The following is a 19,998-nucleotide window of genomic DNA, read 5'->3' as shown; positions in this document are numbered from 1 at the left end:
ACTTGAGTAACGTGCTACTAGAAATACAACTCCTACTTCTAATTGGTGTGTAACAATAAGAAAAAAATGTCATTTTCTATACTGTGGAAGGGAAAATTATCCATTAATGACCACAGTGAAATATAAATTTCGCAGATGCTAAAATACTAACAGGCTCATTATCCCAAGACATTCAGTGATGCACATTCCCTTTTGTTATGCAAAAACATGCAGCCACTGTATTGAACATTTTAAGGATTCCTAAGCAAGTAAAGATGAGCATGTCTTTCAGTTAACATGCTGTATAACACCAATCAAATTTTCAACGGAAGCATAAACATCTTCCGCTTAATCATCTTGGCAAAAATTACGCATTTGGTTTAGAACGCAATGCTGCTACTCCTCTCTATAACCCAGGCAAGTTTAATTCTTTTCATTTTATTTATCCTCCTAAGCACAGTTTTATGTCTGAATGCATTATAAATTCACTCGGATTTCCATAACTACTGAAATGTGAATTATACAGTGGTGATCCCCTCTCCAATATTCACTAAACTTTCCCATTTAATTTTCATTAATTGTTCTCTGCAATGTTGAGAATCTTAGAAGGGAAGATATGCATTTTACTCATCTCTGTTGCCCTAGTACCTAGCTTATTACTAATAAATATTAACCACATATTACTATATGTAAATGCATATAAATACATGATTGGGATATTCAATGACTTACTTTCTGGATAATGTCACATTGGTAACCTTCCAGACAGAGGATCGTGACAGAAACGGACTCCCAAGGACACTGCCCTGACTAGAGCTCAACATATGGCTCAGGCTAGAAGAAAGGGGGCTTTAGTAGATCAGATAGCTTGTGAAAGTCAGATATGAGAAGGAGGAAAGACGTGTGAACCTGTTGAGCTTTTGAGAAACATCAAGCCATTCACTTGAGCAGCACATCAGGTGAGTAGCGTGGAGAGAGAAGTTGCCAAATGAGGCTTGGATTATGGGGATCCTACGAGGGACCTCACAAGACACTGAGTAGTCTAAAGACAACAAAAGCCACAAAGGATTCCAAACAGGAAGTGACATGATCATATATGTTTCATAAAGGCAAATCACAGTGGAAGATGCATTTGATGTTCTGAATCTCAACACGTTATTCTCAGCTTTCTGGTGCAACAGAGAATAGCTACTTTGTCTTTTCCACTTGACAGTGGAAGAGAGCTAGCATGTTCCTCCTCAAAGTCTAGGTTTAATGCTGAACATATCCATTTCCTCTATCATTCCTTTGTCATTCTTTGTGGGTCTCTCAGCATTCTGGTTGCCGGCCTTTGCAAATGTTCTCGTCTCTTCTGAAACACAGTATCCTCAGCTTAACATAAAAGACAGAAATCACAAAGGAAAATATTGATAGATTTTACAAGATAAGTCGAAAACAACCGCATGCTAAACAAACCTACCACAAGCCATACTATGAATCTCTACCTGCATTAGAATCACATTTGGGCTTTCTAAGATTCAGATTTCAGAATTCTATCTAGACTGCTTTCTTTTTTTTTCCTGTTAGAGGCTTTACTGAGATATAATTCACATAGCATACAATGCATGTTTAAATTGTGAAATTCATGGTTTTTAATTTACTCCAAAATGGTACAACTATCACCATAATATATATTAGAACCTTTTTTTTTTAAACTTAAGTACAGTTGATGCACAATGTTACATTAGTTTCAGGTGTACAATATAGTGATTAGACAAGTCTATATGTGTGCTCACAAGTGTAACTACCTTGACCTTTCATATCAAATACTCTATGGAGAGTGTTCGGGACTTTACATGAAACATGCATGTAGATACCAAAGCATGCATACATGCATATCTACTCTGTACAGATACAGATACATACACATACATACACATCAGGTTATTCTCAGGAAGACTCCAATTTGACAAGAGCTGTTTTAAAATTTTTTTGTTAATGTTTATTTGTTATTGAGAGACAGAGAGAGACAGAGCATGAGAATGGGAGGGGCAGGTGGGTGGTGACACAGAATTTGAAGCAGGCTTCAGGCTCTGAGCTGTCAGCACAGAGCCCGACACAGGGCTCGAACCCACAAACCGCGAGATCACGGCCTGAGCCGAAGTCAGACGCTTAACCAACTGAGTCACCCAGGTGCCCCGACAACAGCTGTTTTAAACTAAAAATCCTAATAACAAAACTCAAAACAAATATTCGTAACATATATAATAGGAAAAGAGGTAATATCTTTAATGTGAAAAGAGGTCTTATAATCCAATGAGGAAAATATTAAGCATCCTAATAAAAAATTGAGCAAAGGATATGAAAACCGATTCACAAAAGGAATAAATATAAATGGTTAATAGACTTAAACAATTATTATCTTCACTATATGTCTACCATCCCTCGCCCTCAATTTCGAAGTAGGAAAACTCTGAAAATAAAGCTTTTCTGGCATTCATACAGCAGCAAAACCTAATCTGACCTGAGCTCATTTGGTGACAAACACCTGATGAGAAAGGATATTAATGGTTTCTAAATGTCCCATTTGGTATGGATACCCATATGAGTCACTGCAGAAGGGTGAGGATATTCTTGTTTGTTTATAGTATGCTAGACTACCCCAGGCTACCTGAGATGCTTGTATCATGTACTGTTCTGTATTATATTGGTAAAAGTAAAAAAAGAAATAAAAATTTTGAAAAAGCTGTTCAGCTAGTGATCACGGATATGTGTAGTTAAAGAAATGTATGTCAAAATGAAATTTTCCTTTTTTTACCCATTAAAAATTGGAAACTCTTAATACAACTCTGCTATTTGTTGGTGAGGAGAATGGTCACTTTCTTATACTTACTGTGGAATAATAAATAGAACAACCTCTAGAGGGAAATTTGGCTAGGCATATGAGAAGTCATTATAATGTGCAACCCTTTTAAGTTACCAATTCAACTTCTGGGAATTCATCTCGAGAAAATAATCATTGTGTCATGTTCATTGCAACACCATAAATAGTCATAAAATGGAAACAAACATTGCACAATAGGTAATCTGTTATATCATGATCACATCACAAATTACATTGTAACACATTCACTAAGATAACCTTGTGAAAGAATAGTTCATGACATGAAAGATTTTAATAATACTTTGTGAAGAAGCAGGTTACAAAATAGTAATAATGTAGAAGATGATTCCATTTTTGGAAAAATACATATGTATTTTTTCCATAAAGTTCACATGCACTGACTAATTTATCTGGAAGACTGCATTATAAATAATTTTACTTCTTTATTCTGTTCTGTTTTCCAATTTGTTTTTTGAAGAACTTGTAATGCTTTTGCAACCTAATAAACCAATACATTTTAATGTAATACCCCAAGCTCCACACAATTCTGCTAAAATGTTCTGATTGTGATGAAGTAACATGGGGCTATTCCTTCTTTGATCCTGGACACTCCTATTAATACAGTCCAAGCTGACATCATAAAAGATGAATTAACAATATATTTATAATACGGTAGAGTGTAAATGGGTTTCATATAAGGCACAATCATGATAATGATAATAATGGAAATAGTAATAGCAATAACACATCATAGGAAAGGAAATCTAATGAAATTATAGGCAGGCAGAAGCTATGCTGCCAGTAACAACTCACCAAGGACAGCCTTTCTTGCATCTCTCCTTTTCCTTCTATAATTACAGGAGTGGTTTATGGATGCAAAAACTCTCTGGTTTTAAAAGATGAGGGGAGTTTCAACCTCAAAACAGCAGTTTGAGTAATATATTTATTTGCCTTTTCTTTCTAAATACCTTTGAATTTACTTACATAATATAACATAGGGTAGGGAAAGAGCATGTGTAACAAGGCATGGAACAGTCAATGTTCCACAAATAGCTTCCATATATGGAAATGATTCCAGAGCACAGCAAAGACAGAAGCTTTCAGTTCATTGATAGGACCAACATGACCATGATAGAAATGGGCAGGAACAAAAGGATACATGCATCTCTTTCATAAAATTACATGCAAAACTGAATTCAGCAGTTTACTAAATAATAATGAAGTACCATAAAGTGGGATATACTGCAGTGACATAAGAATGGGTGAAGGTAAGAAACCTATTTTCATAGTTTATTACATTAATAGTTTAAACTATAAAACATACTGAAAAAAAGCATGTGATCATCTCTGGCTAAGTTGAAAAGCTGGTCTATTTTATAGGAAGTCACCACAATTCCCCCCGGGGCGCCTGGGTGGCTCGGTCACTTGAGCGTCCAACATTGGTTCAGGTCATGATCTCAGGGTTTGTGAGTTTGAGCCCCACTTGCTGCTGTCAGTGCAGAGCCTGCCTCAGATCTTCCCCTCCCTCTTTGCCCCTCCCCCATTCATGCTCGCTCTCTCTCTCTCTCTCTCTCTCTCTCTCTCTCTCTCTCTCTCAAAAATAATACATAAACACTAAAGAAGTCACCATAAATTCCTCATAAAAACTTAGTAGGTTCTTAATGTGTTAGACACCAACAGCAAAAATGATACCTAATGGTCTAACAAAGGGGTAAGGAAAAAAAAAACCCTAAAACTTCAATAATGAAATAGGTCCAGTCCATGAGCTGGATGTTCATAAAGCAATTTTAATATTTATCAAGGATCTAGCAGAAGGAAGTAAGCTCAACTTAGCTAATAATGAAAAATTAAAGACCAATAAGGTATTTTTGACTATTAGGCTAGAAAAGATGTGAAAGATCAATAATACCCTATGTCAGCACACATATGGAGAAACTCAGATGTATTCATCTCCTATTACTGCTGTAACAGATGACCACAAATGCAGAGCCTTAGACAATACAAATTTATTATCTTAGTTCTAGAAGTCAGATGTTCAAAATGGGTCATAGTGAACTAAAATCAAGATGTTGGCAGAGCAACATTCCTTCTGAAAGCTCAGAGAGAGAATCTGTTTTTCTGTCCTTGTTGTGATGCTAGATGCCACCTGCACCTCCTGACTCCCGGCCCTCTTGGTCAGCCTTCACGCTAGCCTCCTCATGCTGCTACCTCTTGTCCTCGTCTGCTTCTCTCTTCCTCTTTTAAACACGTTTGTAGTTATATTGGGTCCTCCTGGATAGTCCAGGATAATCTCCATATTTTGGGGTCAGCTGACTAACAACCTTAATTTCCCTTTGCCATGTAACTTCACATATTTGCAGGTTCCAGGGATTAGGATATAGATCTTTTGTGGGGGAGGCATCATGCTCTTTACCACACCAGGTATTTTCAGTCACTGTTCATGATGTGTATATATTATTACAAACTTTCTGGCAGGTTGACACTAAAATGTCTCTGTAGGTTACTGTGCATCACAGGACTGTAGCTGTACATGAATTAGATTTGCAAGTTCCTTTTGTATAGCATAGCTTTAAAACATATTTCAAAAGAGAAATACTTATACTTGCCCTTGCCCCTCAAGTTTAGTGGTGATGATCTACTCTTTCTGGCCTTATAAGCAAGTTACAGTCTATTCAGTGATGGGAATAATTTTCTAAGACATTGAAAAACATATAGGATTTATTCTGAGAAATGAAGAATCATAAAGCCATTTTTACAATGAGATGAAGCCTCCCATGAATTTGAACAGAAATAGTGAGGGTGTCTAAACATGCCAATCTCTGCGAATCAGTAATTAAAAAAAAAAGTTCCATTATTCATTTAAATATTTGTCTTACTGGGTCAATCTCACAAAATACACACTGAATTACTCAGAGAACCCTAGAGGTCAGATAGAAAATGTTTCAGAGCCACTAACTATGCAAACGCAGACAGCACTAATGCATAGACTGTGCTGAAGAGTGATAACTTCAGTGCCTTCTCTATGACAAGACTTGTCTGATATAAATCACTCATCTTATTCTAATCACATTATGCCCTTGTTATAGTTCATTATCATCCCAGGTCATATGGCTAGAGATATTTCCAGGCAGAAAATCTCATTTTATGATAGTCCCCATTTCAAGTTCTTTCATTTACATTGTTAAGCCCTACAAATATTCTTCCTCTCTTCACACATTAAAGGCACATTTGCTGCTAAGCTTAAATCCTTGAGTGATTCTATAGCAAGACATGTAACACACTAGTGTTATTATTAATATTGAGTAATTTGCAGTTGCAAATAGATGGCTGCTGTTTTTATAAATTAATAAAGCATCACAAACTCTATATGACTGAACTTAATTTTATTGGTTTTTAAAGTTTTAATTCATTTAATCTCACCCATCATAATAGAATTTTTTATTCCTGATGTGAAGTCAGCGATTACAATCCTCTGTCCCACCTTTAACAAGGAAGCTCCTCTGAAGGGGTCTCATCTTAGTAGGTGGTAAGAAGGTAAGGCAAAGCTCTGTTGTAATATTCTTACTTTCCCCCTTTTTCCAGGTATTAAGAAAAATACAACAGGGTCTGCCACTCTCGGAACCTCTTCCTCATGGCTTTGCCATCAGAATTTTCTTCTCCCACTTCATAATACAGGAGGGAGCAATCATAGCCCCAAGTTTTACCACTCCTCGAGCCTCCTTGGCAGCTGTCTATAGGAGTCACACTGATGGCAGTCATGGAGGGTACCAGTTTCAACTAGAAGAGTTTACATGAGCAAACACCAGGCTCAGAGAAATACATGGCAGAGTCAGAACAAAGACTCTACTCTGGGTCTACGATGGTTGTACTTTGCAAAATCTAAAGAAAACTGAATTTTCTGATGAACATTTCTAGAAGCTACGCCAAATTCAATTCATAAATTGTCCAATGTCAACAGGATCTTAAATTACCCCTCTGAAAAGCCCTCTGGCAAACTTTTCAATGTCCGATCAATATAAATAGGATTTTCACCTCGGAAATTTGTAGTAAGTAGTTTCAATACAAGTACACAATCCTATAGCTGAAAAAATAAAATTGCTCCCATTTGGGAATATTCTAAAATCTTTCATGTAAAGGATGATTATTGTGGCATCTGAGTGGCTCAGTTGGTTAAGCATCTGACTTAGGCTCAGGTCATGCTCTCACAGTCTGTGAATTCGAGCCCCACATTGGGCTCCGTGATGACAGCTCAGAACCTGGAGCCTGCTTCAGATTCTGTCTCTCTCTCTCTCTTTCTCAAAAATAAACATTTAAAAAACATTTAAACATGATTATTGAGTCCCAATAACTTGCCAGTTTAACCAACATCTGTTGCATATTCTCTGTATTTGACCTGAACTATTTCATGTAATTCTCACACCTTTTCAGTGAGATAGGTATACACCTGCAAACAAATAAATGCAATACAGCAGGGGAATAACTATAATTGACATTTATCTATCTATCTATTTAATTTTTTAAAGTTTATTTTTGAAAGACACAGAGACAAGAGTGGGGGAGGGGGAGAGAGAGAGAAAGAGAGAGAGGGACAGAGGGAGAGAGAAAATCCCAACCGGGCTCCACGCTGCCAGCTGCAGAGCCCGACATGGGGCTTGAACCCACAAACTGTGAGATTGTGACCTGAGCTGAAACCTCTGTGTCAGATACTCAACGGAACTGAGCTACCCAGATGCCCCTATAATTGACATTTATAAAATTGCGATGAACGCGTAAGAAAAGAAGCACTTAAGTTTGTCTGGAGTTAGATGAGGCTTCATAGAGAGGGTAGCATTTAAGCTGAAGTCTGAATGATGGCTGAGGATAGCCATGCATGCACACTGACGAGAAGCCCTATTATTACCAGTACAAAGGCATTATGACTTGAGTAACCAACTGGTATTTCAACATTTTAATGGCGTATAAAATGTAAAGGGTGGGGGGTGGAGGTGGGGGAAGGTAGGAAGGATGATGACTAGGAAGAGGCCAGCAGCTGGCCATGGGCTAGATAACAGAATGGTCTAGTATGGCACACAAAGGAATTTCTATCTGAAGGATTTTGAGGATCATATTTTTATGTTAAAAAGATAAAAAGATTACTTTGGACAAATGGGGTAAGAATAAAAGAAGAGAAACAATATTATACTCCTATAAGTAAAAGTTGATGATAACCCAAACTAAGTAAAGGCTACTAGGGTCTTAAAGAGAAACAGATTCAAGAAATACTTAGCAAGAAGAATGCACAAGGCTGGTGATTGACTGTAAGACAGATGAAAGAGAGAAATCTTGGATATCTCCCAGATTTTTTGGCTTGAGTGACTGAGTGGACAAAAATCATGATAGGTTGGTTTTAAATATGATGAACCAGAGAAGCCCATGGAAGATCTTGGCGGAAATAGCCATTTGCCAGTTAGATATTCCAGGTGTGAAAGTGAGCAGAGGCATTTGGATTTGAGAAAGACCAGCCCATAAGGAGGACTTGAAGCCATGACAGTGGATGAAAAACTACCTTTGAAAAACTAGCTGGGATGCAGAGATAAAGGAAAATAGGGTGGGCTTTTATGGGATACTGATGTTTAAGGGGCTGTTATAGGATGGGGATTTGACAAACTGGATTGAAAAGAAAGAGATATATACTGTGACTTTGAGCTTGTAAAGAGTGAAAATGCTGAATTAAGAGGCAGTCATAAGATAAAGTGAATGCATTCACCAGACTGAATTCTACACAATCATTACACGTAAGGACCCACTAACTTTCACATTTGTGTAACTGGAATATACCTTGGCCTCTACGACCTTGTCTTTCCCCTGAGTCTTGCCCAGAAACCCATCAGAATCAAAAGAGAAGGATAGGACTGAAGGAAAATAATGTCAAAAGGATTGGAGACTATTTTTTTGAACTGAAATTTTCTTAGGAAGTTGGATGTAGAATTATAACATTGCACATTACAGAGCAAAACTTCTAAAAAAAAAAACCCTCTCTTTCTCAAGTTCTATTAGCAGCTGTCACCTCTATGTCTTCTCTCTTTTCCCCCCCATAACAACTCCTTCTGACCCCCGGTTCCTACTGCCCTACTTCATGGGCAGGAATCTCTCCCAGGGCTCTGAGCTTCTTCATTTTGCATCCACATCTATCGCTCTATTCATTACAGGAAAAAAAGGACATTTCTTGGCACCAACTTCAGAAGTCCCAGAAAGGAATGACAAGGACTATAAATTTTAATTTTTAATTTTAATTAAAAAATTTTAATTTTTTCCCCAGACACATATTTTTGTATATAAAGTCATTTTGTTATAAAACAGAGACATATATACCTCTTTGGTTTCATGCTATTCTTATATTTTAGAACTTATTCAACTTGCAAATAAATGTTCAGGACTCAGCTATTGAAATCAAACAAAGATTAAATAGATGATATGCATCTTAGACATAAATACATTTTTCTGCAAAGGGATATTTATAAAATACACTTTCATCAAAAATTAGAGACAAATGCACCAGATACATATTTGGTTTTAACTGTTCAGCTTTTCACAATATGCACCACAGGAATGATATAGTTTTATAGGACAAATGCATAATTTTGAACTCTCCAAACTTCATCAAATGTAATAAAGTCCAAGTACCATCTGGCAATTTGTAATTTCCTTGGGGTTCTTTTATGTATAGCCATCTGAGTCAAAGTAATAATAAACCTTCACTTATTAGTAGTGTATTACCTTAGAATAATGAGTTCACAGAAATCATATTTGGACTAAATAAAAACCCATATTCACAAATCAAATTCCCTAGTGATTCTGATACCACTAGATGTAAAAGGAAAACCCAAGAATCTGCATTTTTAACCAGTACAGTTGACTCTAATTCATGGTCACGAGAATCATCTGTAATGCCTAGTAATTCCCAGGCACCAGTGCACGCTTACTAAACCAGAAACTCTGACAATGTTCCAATAGCCAGAGAATTCACATCCTTGTAAGAGTTTTTCTGATTCTTCCGATCAGGTAGGGATGGAAATCACCCCATTAGTGTAGATTTCTAATAGCAGGTTATGGCTACAATGCATTGTTACTCAGACTCCTTATCACATTATAATAGTCTAGCTTAGCTAAAATCAAGCAACCCTGAATGATTTATTGTAATTCCAGGCACTACTCTGAAACTTTTTTCCGACTAAATTAATTTGTTTTCTTCTTCCAAATAATGTAATTTAGATATATGAAAAGATAATATTTCAACTGCATTTTAATTTAACTGTCATAAAAATCCTATAATGTGGGTCATGAAAAATTGTCATCCTACAGATGAGACTATGGACACCTAGAGATGAAGTGACTTAAACACATTTCCACTGCCACTAAGAAATTGAGTCTTGCTTCTAGTCTGCTGCAAAAGTGTTCCTACCATTCAGTAAGCTTCCTGCCACCTAGCAAGTATTCTGTTGTGGTTGTTGTGTATATTAATTAATTTGATATACACAATACTGTAAGGTAACGAAAAGTATGGGCTTTGGGGTCACACAGATCTGTTTTTCTAATCCTCATTTTGCTGAATCCAGACTCTGTGTACTGTGAGCAATTCTCATTTTCCTCATTTTCCTCATTTTAAAAATTAGAGATAATGCTATCAATCTTGTAGGGAGGTTGAGAAGATTAAATAATATACAGTGTGTCTAAGCATTCAGGATAGTGCTCGATGTAGGGTAAATGCTCAGTGAATAATAGCTTTTATTTGTCTTTCTGCTTCCTTCTCTCCTTCCATCCTGCCTTATTTTGGGTCTAGTGTGTTTCCAGTACAGCATTCTGCCCTTTTCAGTAGCTTGTTCCTCATTTCTAATATGGAAGGTTCATACTATGGTCTTCTAGTATTGGACCCATCCTTTCTTAGTCTAAGTACACTAGGCTAGACTTTGAGCCACTTGTTGCACAACATTTCCCCAAGGCTCCTCTTGCTTGTCGAACTCCAGAGTTAATGGATCTTTGACTCAAAAATGATCTGTCAGGGTACTGGGCTGGGATTTGGAAGATCCAAATTCTAGACTGGGCCCAACCACTGTCAGGCAAGTTATCAAATCTTACTGGGTTTCAGTTGTAAAATCAGGACGTGATCATATGACCAAAAATTTTCCTCCTACTCTAAAATGCTAGGATTCTAAAATATTTTTAAACTTGTCATCTAAAAATGGCTGTTCTTCATTTCTTATTTTAGGTATGAGTTTAAAATAAATGTTCTGAATTACTGGGCATTGTTGTATTGGCTTCCATGATGTCTCACTGCCTACAACATTTCTTTTTAAACTTATTCCTAAGCTCTATCATCGTATCTTAAAAACTTAATAGAAGAGCTCATGGCAATATATCATATCCCTGATATTCCATTAAGAATAACTACAAAGTAGGCCAGCTGGGTGGCCCAGTCGGTTAAGCATCTGACTCTTGATTTCAGCTTAGGTCATGAACTCATGGTTCATAAGTTCAAGCGCTGAGTCAGGCTCCATGCTGACAGCATGGAGTCTGCTTTGGATTCTTGAACTCTCCTCTCTCTCTACCCCTCTCTCTCTCTCTGTACCCCACTCTCAGAATACATAAATTAATTTAAACAAAAATAGTTACAGAGTATTAGCCCATCTCATCCAGGGACAGGATATTTGACATGAATGTCTGTCAATAGGGCTCATGTTTAGCAACACCTATCCAATTCTGACCTGAAGTATAACTTCAAACTCTGAGTTTGAAATCTACCCCAGAGGAGCTGGGAGCCTGATCAAATGGCAGAATGGGTGTCTTCAACATGGCAGTTTTTATTATATACAAGTGGTGCAACGACAAGTGGTAACTGCTACACGTGACTCCCAGGACCAATCACAATATACACACAAAGATGGGGGTGAAGGTTATGGCTGGAACAATCTTTCAGGGTGATGATCAGTTACTAATCATTCCATGGCACCTGAAAACAATGATGCATCCATTGAAAAAATACAAATTTGAAGGAGTTATATCTTGCTGCCTCCATGTGGCTTTGAAAAAATTACTGCTCATGTGCAACAATATAGGATTTATATTTTCCCAGTTTTTTAATCATGTTCTAGCTCTCTTTAAAAAAAAAGTACCTTGGAGACTAAAGCATTTAAATTGGGATAAAACTTGAATGTCTCTATTTTCCACTTGCTTAACCAAATCTTATAATTCCTTCAAGCACCATTCTTCTCACATTATCCTTAAAGACTTGACTGATCTCACCTACTCACAATAATCCCTCATAGAACTTACCGCCTGTTTCAAAACTGTGATCTACATCATATGTTAACCAGACTATTAGTTTCATTTTCACGTGAATGTGTTTATCACTCCAGTGCCCATGACTGGACCCTAAAATGTGTTTGCCTGGTAACCCCAGTGCTTCCAGCTTATCTGTTATCTTCTGCACAATTTTCTTGATACTATAGGTCACCTGCTAAGACATGTTCTCTGGCACCTCCTGCACACTGCCCACTTGGCTGGACTCTCCCATGCTGCATGGACATGTCTTACTGTAAGATGTCTATCTATTATTTGGAAGCTAGTTATTGGGACTATTAATAAATATATTGAGATTCCCCTCCACGATTGTCCTGTCATCCCACTAGATCAGGTGATGCCAGAAGTACAAAATGGTGACAGTAAATAAAAGGGAGATTCAACCTCTTAGGCACATATCGTGAAGACAGTAGGCATGTATGGTTAATCCAGGAGTTACTTCAATTATAAGGCCTTAGTCCATGTCATCATTTGGGACAGAAATTGTCATTACTGTGTTTTAAGGTAGGTGTGTAACCTTTGAATAAGAAAAATGAAGACGTAAAATGATTGTGAAAAGGAGTTTAAAATACCTTGAAAGAAGTTCTATAATGTATTCCCAAAGCTGAAGGACATGTTAAAACTGGTGGTCAGACATTTAAACAACCCTTTCTTTCTAAGCAGCCTATAAACAAAATCAGTCAGACCAACTTGTCCGGAAAATATATGCCAACTTGTCAAAACACCATAGCTATTTAATTAAAATCGGTTCATGCTTGTTGCTCTGCCCTATGTTCTAAAGTGATTGATTCCATTTTCAACAGCTATGACCTCAAAATAAGTGCCCTACTGAAGTCAGGTTATTGGAGTTTTAAAATAAAGTCTACCAAAATTCATGATGTCTTTTTTTAAACTAGTCAACCTATTTCTGAGAACCATATACAAAACAGAAAACAAACACATTTTTAGAGGTTAAAAAGTGAAATCTTTGTAGAATGCAATTTTCATAATTATTTTTTAAGTGCATTAGGAATTACTTTTCAGGAAATATCATTTTTCTTTACGTGTTTTTCAAACTAGACCAAAGAGTCCTTTTCAACACTTAACTGAGCAATTTGTTCAGATTTTTATTTGGATATTTAATTACAGTAAAATCATAATTCAATGAAAATGACCTAATTTAATATTATTGATAGCTCATTCTCCTGATGTTGGTAAACATTTTGCTTCTTGAAAAATCTCATGTTATTTGGCTTTTCTGAAATAATGCTGTGATCATTCATTTATTTATTCTTTCATTCAGCAAATACTTATGGTAAAACTGCAATGCATTGAACATGAGCCAGCTGTGGGAATGAAAAAATTGAAAAAACATACCTCCTCTCCTTGAGGAGCCCACATGTTAGAGTAAGTATGTAGATACATAGGTATGAAGGTATTAGGTAGGTATACAGATAAATTACAAGAGAAGTGCTGATAACATGTATCAACAGTGTGAAGATTCACCAAAATGTAACCTTTGAATCTTTCATCTTCTCTTTAAAAGCCTCTCTTCTAGAAGAATTCTTTCATCTCCTTGAAGCACATAAAGCTGATACTGCATATGTAATATGTTTTATATTATGAATCTACTTACATACATAAATCAAAGATATACCCACACAGAAGGTGAAGAGAGAAGCCTTCTAGAGGAGAGGATGATAAAGAGAAGAGGTTCAAGGCCAAACCTTTCTATAATTAACCATAAATTCCCAGAAATTTATCTTCTCATAGCTTCCTCTGCCTCCTGGGCACTTTGTTCAGCAGATGCTATCTTGATGCTAGACTACATTGATCCAGTTGTGAAACTTGACAGTTTTTAATATTCCCTACACTAATCCCCTAGAGTTCAGTTATATAAAGCATTCAGAAAGGACAGAGAATGCATGGAAACTTAACAACACATATAGCTTAATCAGTCTCCATGGTCATTACCACTGCTTCATCCCATCCACCTCCACCCACCATCCACACTGGAGATTTTCACTGGCTTCTCAAGTCATCCCCACCTATACCCATCTTTCTGGCTCCACACCTCTCCTCCTCTTCCCCATAGCCCCTCCCTACTCTCTTAATTTCCTCCTTTTCTTCCTCTCACTTCCTTCTTTCATTCTCTCTCTTCCTGTCTAGTTAAAAAGTACAGAATGTTCTTTCTCTTATAAAGAGAAAGCTCCTTTATTTTAAAGCCTTCACACCAACAACTAGATCCTAGGATGGCAGGAAGATAAATTTTAAAAGTGGCAGATGTAGGAACGTTTGCTTTTTACCTGAATAATTCTTCTAAACGGTTTCTTGAAATGCCTTTATTTTTCTACTCATATTTATTCTATTAAATTATGAATTCCTTTGTGACTGCAAATGCCTGTGGACTGTGTCATTGATCTTTGATTTCCTTTCCCACTGTCCTGTGTCTCTAGCACCTGATATGGTGTACAGAGGGAATGAATTTGTAAATGTTTTCTTTTGTTACATTATTTATCACTAAGTATTTTTCCAACAGTTATATGTAGTGAAATGAGTCCCACGACCAAGTTAATCAACATATCCATTACTTCACATAGTTTATTTTTTAAAATGAGAATGCTTGAAATGTACTCTCTTAGCAAATTGCAAGTATACAAAATAGTGTTTTTAACTATAGTCACCATGTTATACATTACATCCTCAGAACTTATTCATCTTAAAACTGGAAGTTTGTGCCCTTTTACCAACCTCTCCCTATTTTTCTCAACACCTGGCAACCAGCATTCTACTCTCTGTTTCTATGAATTTGGCTTTTTATTTGTTTTAATTTGGGTATAGTTGATGCACAATGTTACCTGACTTTCAGGTCCACAACATAGTGATGCAACAAGTCTATGTTGTATTAAGCTTATCGTAAGTGTGGCTAATCATCTGTCACCATACAATGTTATTACAATATTATCAACTATATTACCTATGTTGTATTTTTTATTCCTGTGACTTATTTGTTCTATAACTGGAAGGAAGACTGTATCTTCCACTCCCCTTCACCCATTTTTCCCATTGCCCACTCCCTCGTTTCTGACAACCATCAGTTTGTTCTCTGTATTTATAGAACTAATTCTACTTTTTCAGGTTTTTTTCCCCTTTGTTTTGTTTCTTAGATTCCACACTCCACATTAAATGAAATCATATGGTATTTGTCTTTCTTTTTATGACTTATTTCACTTAACATAATACCCTCTAGGTCTATTCATGATGTTGCAAATGGCAAGATCTCATCCTTTTTCAGAACTGAGTAATATTCTGTATTCACACTTCACCTTCTTTATCTAATGATCTATCAGTGGATACTTGGGGTGTTTCCATATCATGGCTATTGTAAATAATGCTGCAATAAACACAGAAGTAGACATACCTTTTCAAATTAGCATTTTCATTTTCTTTGGGTAAATACCTTGTGGGGGAATTATTGGATTATATGGAATTTTATTTTTAATTTCAATAATCATCAGGGAAATGCATATCAAAACCACAATAAAATATCACCTTACAACTGTCAGAATAGCTAGAATAAAAAAGATAAGAAATAAGTGTTGGTGAGGATGTGGAGAAAAAGGAATCCTCAGACACTGTTGGTGGGAATGTAAATTGGTACAACTACTGTGGAAGACAGTATGGAAGTTCCTCAAAAAGTAAAAAATAGAATTCACAAATGTTTTCTGAACTTAATGGATCAAAACTAAGTTCTTAAAAAAAAAAAGGAGGTTAGAGTGGGAGGGAGCCAAAGCATAAGAGACTCTTAAAAACTGAGAACAAACTGAGGGTTGATGGTGGGTGGGAGGGAGGGGAGGGTGTGTGATGGGTATTGAGGAGGGCACCTTTTGGGATGAGCACTGGGTGTTGTATGGAAACCAATTTGACAATAAATTTCATATATTAAAAAAAAAAAAAACTAAGTTCTTACTTCTCAGCTGGAGAAAATTTTCCTGTCCATTGTTTTCCTTTTTCAAATTCTTGCTGCCTGCCCTTCTACTCTCATCTCTTTTTTGGAGTTTTGTCCTACTATCCTGTCTATACTGACATCTCTCTCTTTCTCTATTCTGGGCAGGTGGACTCCTAGGACACTTTTTTTTCTTTGATTACTCTACAATACATTATATTTTTAACTCTTACATATCTTACATATATTTTTTCTTCAATCTAACAAGAGATGAATGGGTGGGACACAATTGCAAATTAAATACTTATGCAATGAACTAAAGGAATATAAAAGCCAAATGGCAAAATTATAAATATTAAACAGATTTTGAGATATTTCCTCAGAGAAGTGTTTTTTACAATTTACGTCTCATGTTCTGTAGAAATGTGTGATTTATATGAGTCGCATGTTATATTATACTGACATCTGTTTATGCCTTAGTTCTAGCGACTTTACTAGAACTGCAGAAAGATGTGATACATCAAATGGTTTTCACAATAAATGTAGAAAATCCTATTTAATAAACATTCATAAAAATAATTATACTTTCTCTACAAGTTTTCAGAATTGACCTACTAACTTTGTTAAGATAAAATCTTTATAGTAGTAATGTCATATTCTAAGGGTTTCTCTTCTTTTTCTTTTTTTACCAAACATTAAAATATCTTTTGATAGTGGAAGCTGAATTTTTCTACTATTAGAAAAGTCTAGGGTCAATTGCTTTAAAATCACTTAAATAAGTCCAGTGAGAGAAAATCTTCTAATGAAATTATTCCCTCCATTTCCACTAATTTTGCTACTTTTCTATTTTTCTTTTGTCTGAAATATATGAATCTAGAATGAAATAGATCACAGTTTAGTTGGCTATGGATTTGTAGGATATTTGTATTATATATTTTTAAATGCCTTGAATATATACATCTTCTGGGGATCTGTTTATTTTACCACTTGCACTAGTTCCTGAAACTTTAACATGATGCTCCCAAAGCGGGGGAAGAGTTTGCAGGAGACTCAGTGCTGAAATGTCACTTCTTTATCCTCATCAAGCAGTTATTACTCTGGGCATACTGCTGCCCATGTAAGGCTCTGTGTTAGGGAGACTCCAGGGACAAATAGTTATAAGCTATGGTTCCTGCTCCATAGAGCAGGAAAACAGTGAAATGGTGATTTGTGTCCAGGTGAAAAGTGCTGCAAGAGTTCCAAGGAGGAGAGTGATTACATGGTTTTCATGAGGGGGAATTGGAATGGTCCTCAGCAGTAGGGTCTAGATGACCAGAGCAGGAGGAGACACATCTGGGGAGAAAAAGAGGCTTACAGACACCCTGGAATGAGTGTGCTGTGGTCAAGGGCCAAACAATAAGCCCTTTGGTCTGAGGTAGATCTACCGCATAGAACACATGTGAGAAAACACAGCAGGGCCAGATGGTGAAGGGCACTGGGAGCATGCTCTCGGAGTCCTGACTTTATACTTGGACAATGAGGTATCACTTTGGCTGAGAAGAGGCATGTACAACATGACGTTCCAGACTGGAAGTTTATGAGCCTGAGCCGCATAGAGTGTGTGGGACAAGGGGACATGTGGAAGCAGAAGTTTGCATAGGAGATTATTTTACAATAGTATACAGGAGACTCAGGACTGAATACAAGCAGAGAAATGATAAGGAAGGATTCGGCCACAAAAGACATAGCAAAAGAGAAATCAACGGGACTGGCTCACTGACTCAGTACTGGGGGAGAGAGAAAAGGAGTTAAGGGCCCTAACTCTTGGGTCTCTTTCTGGACTTTCCTTCATATTAGACATCAATTAATTTAGCTTTTGAGGCTCAGCATCTCCCTGTTTTTCTGTGGAACTGCCTTGCCCCAGTCACTTCACTGATGGGTGCAGGACAATCCAGTCCTTACAATCCTTTCCCCAGGAATCTAGAATTACACCTGACAATTAGAGTGGTCTCCTTCTGAGGTATTTGCTGTGGCCATTTCCTTCCATATGAACTGGGAAGCTGAGAAAGCTTCTCTGTAGTAAGAAAAGAGAAGGAAACTGAAGGGAAAAATTAAAAAAGATGAGAGATGGAGAAAAAAAGCTAGATCTGGGCTCCCTGGTGCACTTTAGTCTCTGCTTTCATGTGTCCCTAAAATGTAACTGCATCCCTCCTCTCTAATTCTGTACAGCATCCTTATAACACAGTATTACATCCCCCCACTTTGATTAAGCTAGCTTGGCAGGCTTATTGTTACTTGTAGCCCAAATCATCCAAACTGATAGATTCCTCAGCACAAACTCTTCATTGTCGGTCAATTGGTGCTCTGGCTACTCTCTGAACACTTCAGCGCTTTACTGACTCCACATTATCATACCATTTCCTTCACCTAGAATGTTTGCCCCTTCCTAATCCCTGCTGACTCTACCTGTATAAATCCTTACTATGCTTTCTTTCTTCCTTCTCTCCTTATTAAGTACTTTTTGAGTGATTTCATAGTATCTATAAATTGTAATGTTATATTTTTCCACTTCAAGTCCCTGATTTTCGTGACCTCATTGGAAGAGTAACTAAAAAGATACAAAGAGGGTAGAAAGTGATGGATAGTAGGACAAAAATCAGGAAATTTAGGCTCTCACATATACAAATTTAAACAATCCAAAGGACAGTGGTCTATTTGCTAATACCTTTGGCTATAAAATGGGTTCAAAGAGGTAGGCCATTTGGCCAAAGCAGATATTTTAGATGAGGAAGTATATCATTCAGGAGTATCAGATGAAAGAAGATAAAAACAGCCTCTGAGGGGCACCTGGGCGGCTCAGTGAGCTAAACAACCAACTCTTGATTTCAGCTCAGGTCATGATCTCATGGTTCTTGGGATCAAGCCCCATGTCAGGCTCTGTGATGACAGTGTGGAACCTGCTTGGGATTCTCTCTCTCTCCCTTTCTCTCTGCCCCTCCCCCACTCATGTGTACTCTCTCAAAATAAATAAACATTAAAAAAAAAAAAAACAGCCTCTGAGGGACACCTGGGTGGCTCAGTTGGTTAAAGCGTCTGACTTTGGCTCAGGTCATGACTTCATGGTTCATGGGTTCGAGCCCTGCATCGGACTGTGTGCTGACACTTCAGAGCCTGGAACCTGCTTCCAATTCTGTGTCCCCTCTCTCTCTGCCCCTCCCTTGTTCAAACTCTGGCTCTGGCTCTGGCTCTCTCTAAAAAATAAGTAAACATTAAAAAAAAAGTCTCTGAACAAGTAATGCAAAATACACCATTTAGTGCTACAAATTTGATTTTATAAATATCCAGAGGAGGTCCTACAGCAAATAAGAGACTGATATGGAACCCACCAATGCTTTCTTACTTTCTCCACTATGCTAAACTATCCCACAGGAAATAAAGAAGAAATACATCAATTTTTAGATGAGACAAACATTCCACTTTATATAATTTTTTAAATCGATAACATATTTTAAACTGTTGTCCATTAAAATAGAAATATATTCCAGGAACCATCTTGAACCTAATGCCTGGGCTATACTGTGAAGCAACAGCAACAATAAACTGTTATTCTCTTTTAAGACACTACAGAATATTGCTTATAAAGGCTTCTCTTTGCCTCTAAAATGAGAAAACCAATCTGCTATCTTGTGAAATCTCACATAAATCTGGCACACAGTGGCGTTTACCTTCCCTTCAGCAATTGTGGCCTTTGTTCTGGTAACTTACAATGTCTCAGGAGGGGAAAATCCAAAATTGCCTTATAAAATCAGTATGAAAATGGGCAGCAAATGGATGGACACTTAATGAGCAAGATAAAGTGCCAAGAAATAGTTAACGTTTCTTTCGGCCTCATTCAAAGGAACATTCCTAAGACCCC

At 37.0% G+C, this 19,998-nt stretch overlaps 1 protein-coding gene across 8 annotated transcripts in view; it reads right to left on the bottom strand.

Annotated features, from left to right (window-relative positions):
- TMEM117 (transmembrane protein 117) overlaps positions 1-19,998 on the bottom strand; it is a 499,445-nt gene that overhangs the window by 59,155 nt on the left and 420,292 nt on the right. The gene's annotated exons all lie outside the window — the stretch shown is intronic.

Source organism: Felis catus, chromosome B4 (genome assembly GCF_018350175.1).
Source record: "Felis catus isolate Fca126 chromosome B4, F.catus_Fca126_mat1.0, whole genome shotgun sequence".
In the NCBI taxonomy this organism is placed as follows: Eukaryota; Metazoa; Chordata; class Mammalia; order Carnivora; family Felidae; genus Felis; species Felis catus.
Note: the sequence above shows the minus strand (reverse complement) of the source record. Positions and strands in the feature narration are given on the sequence as shown.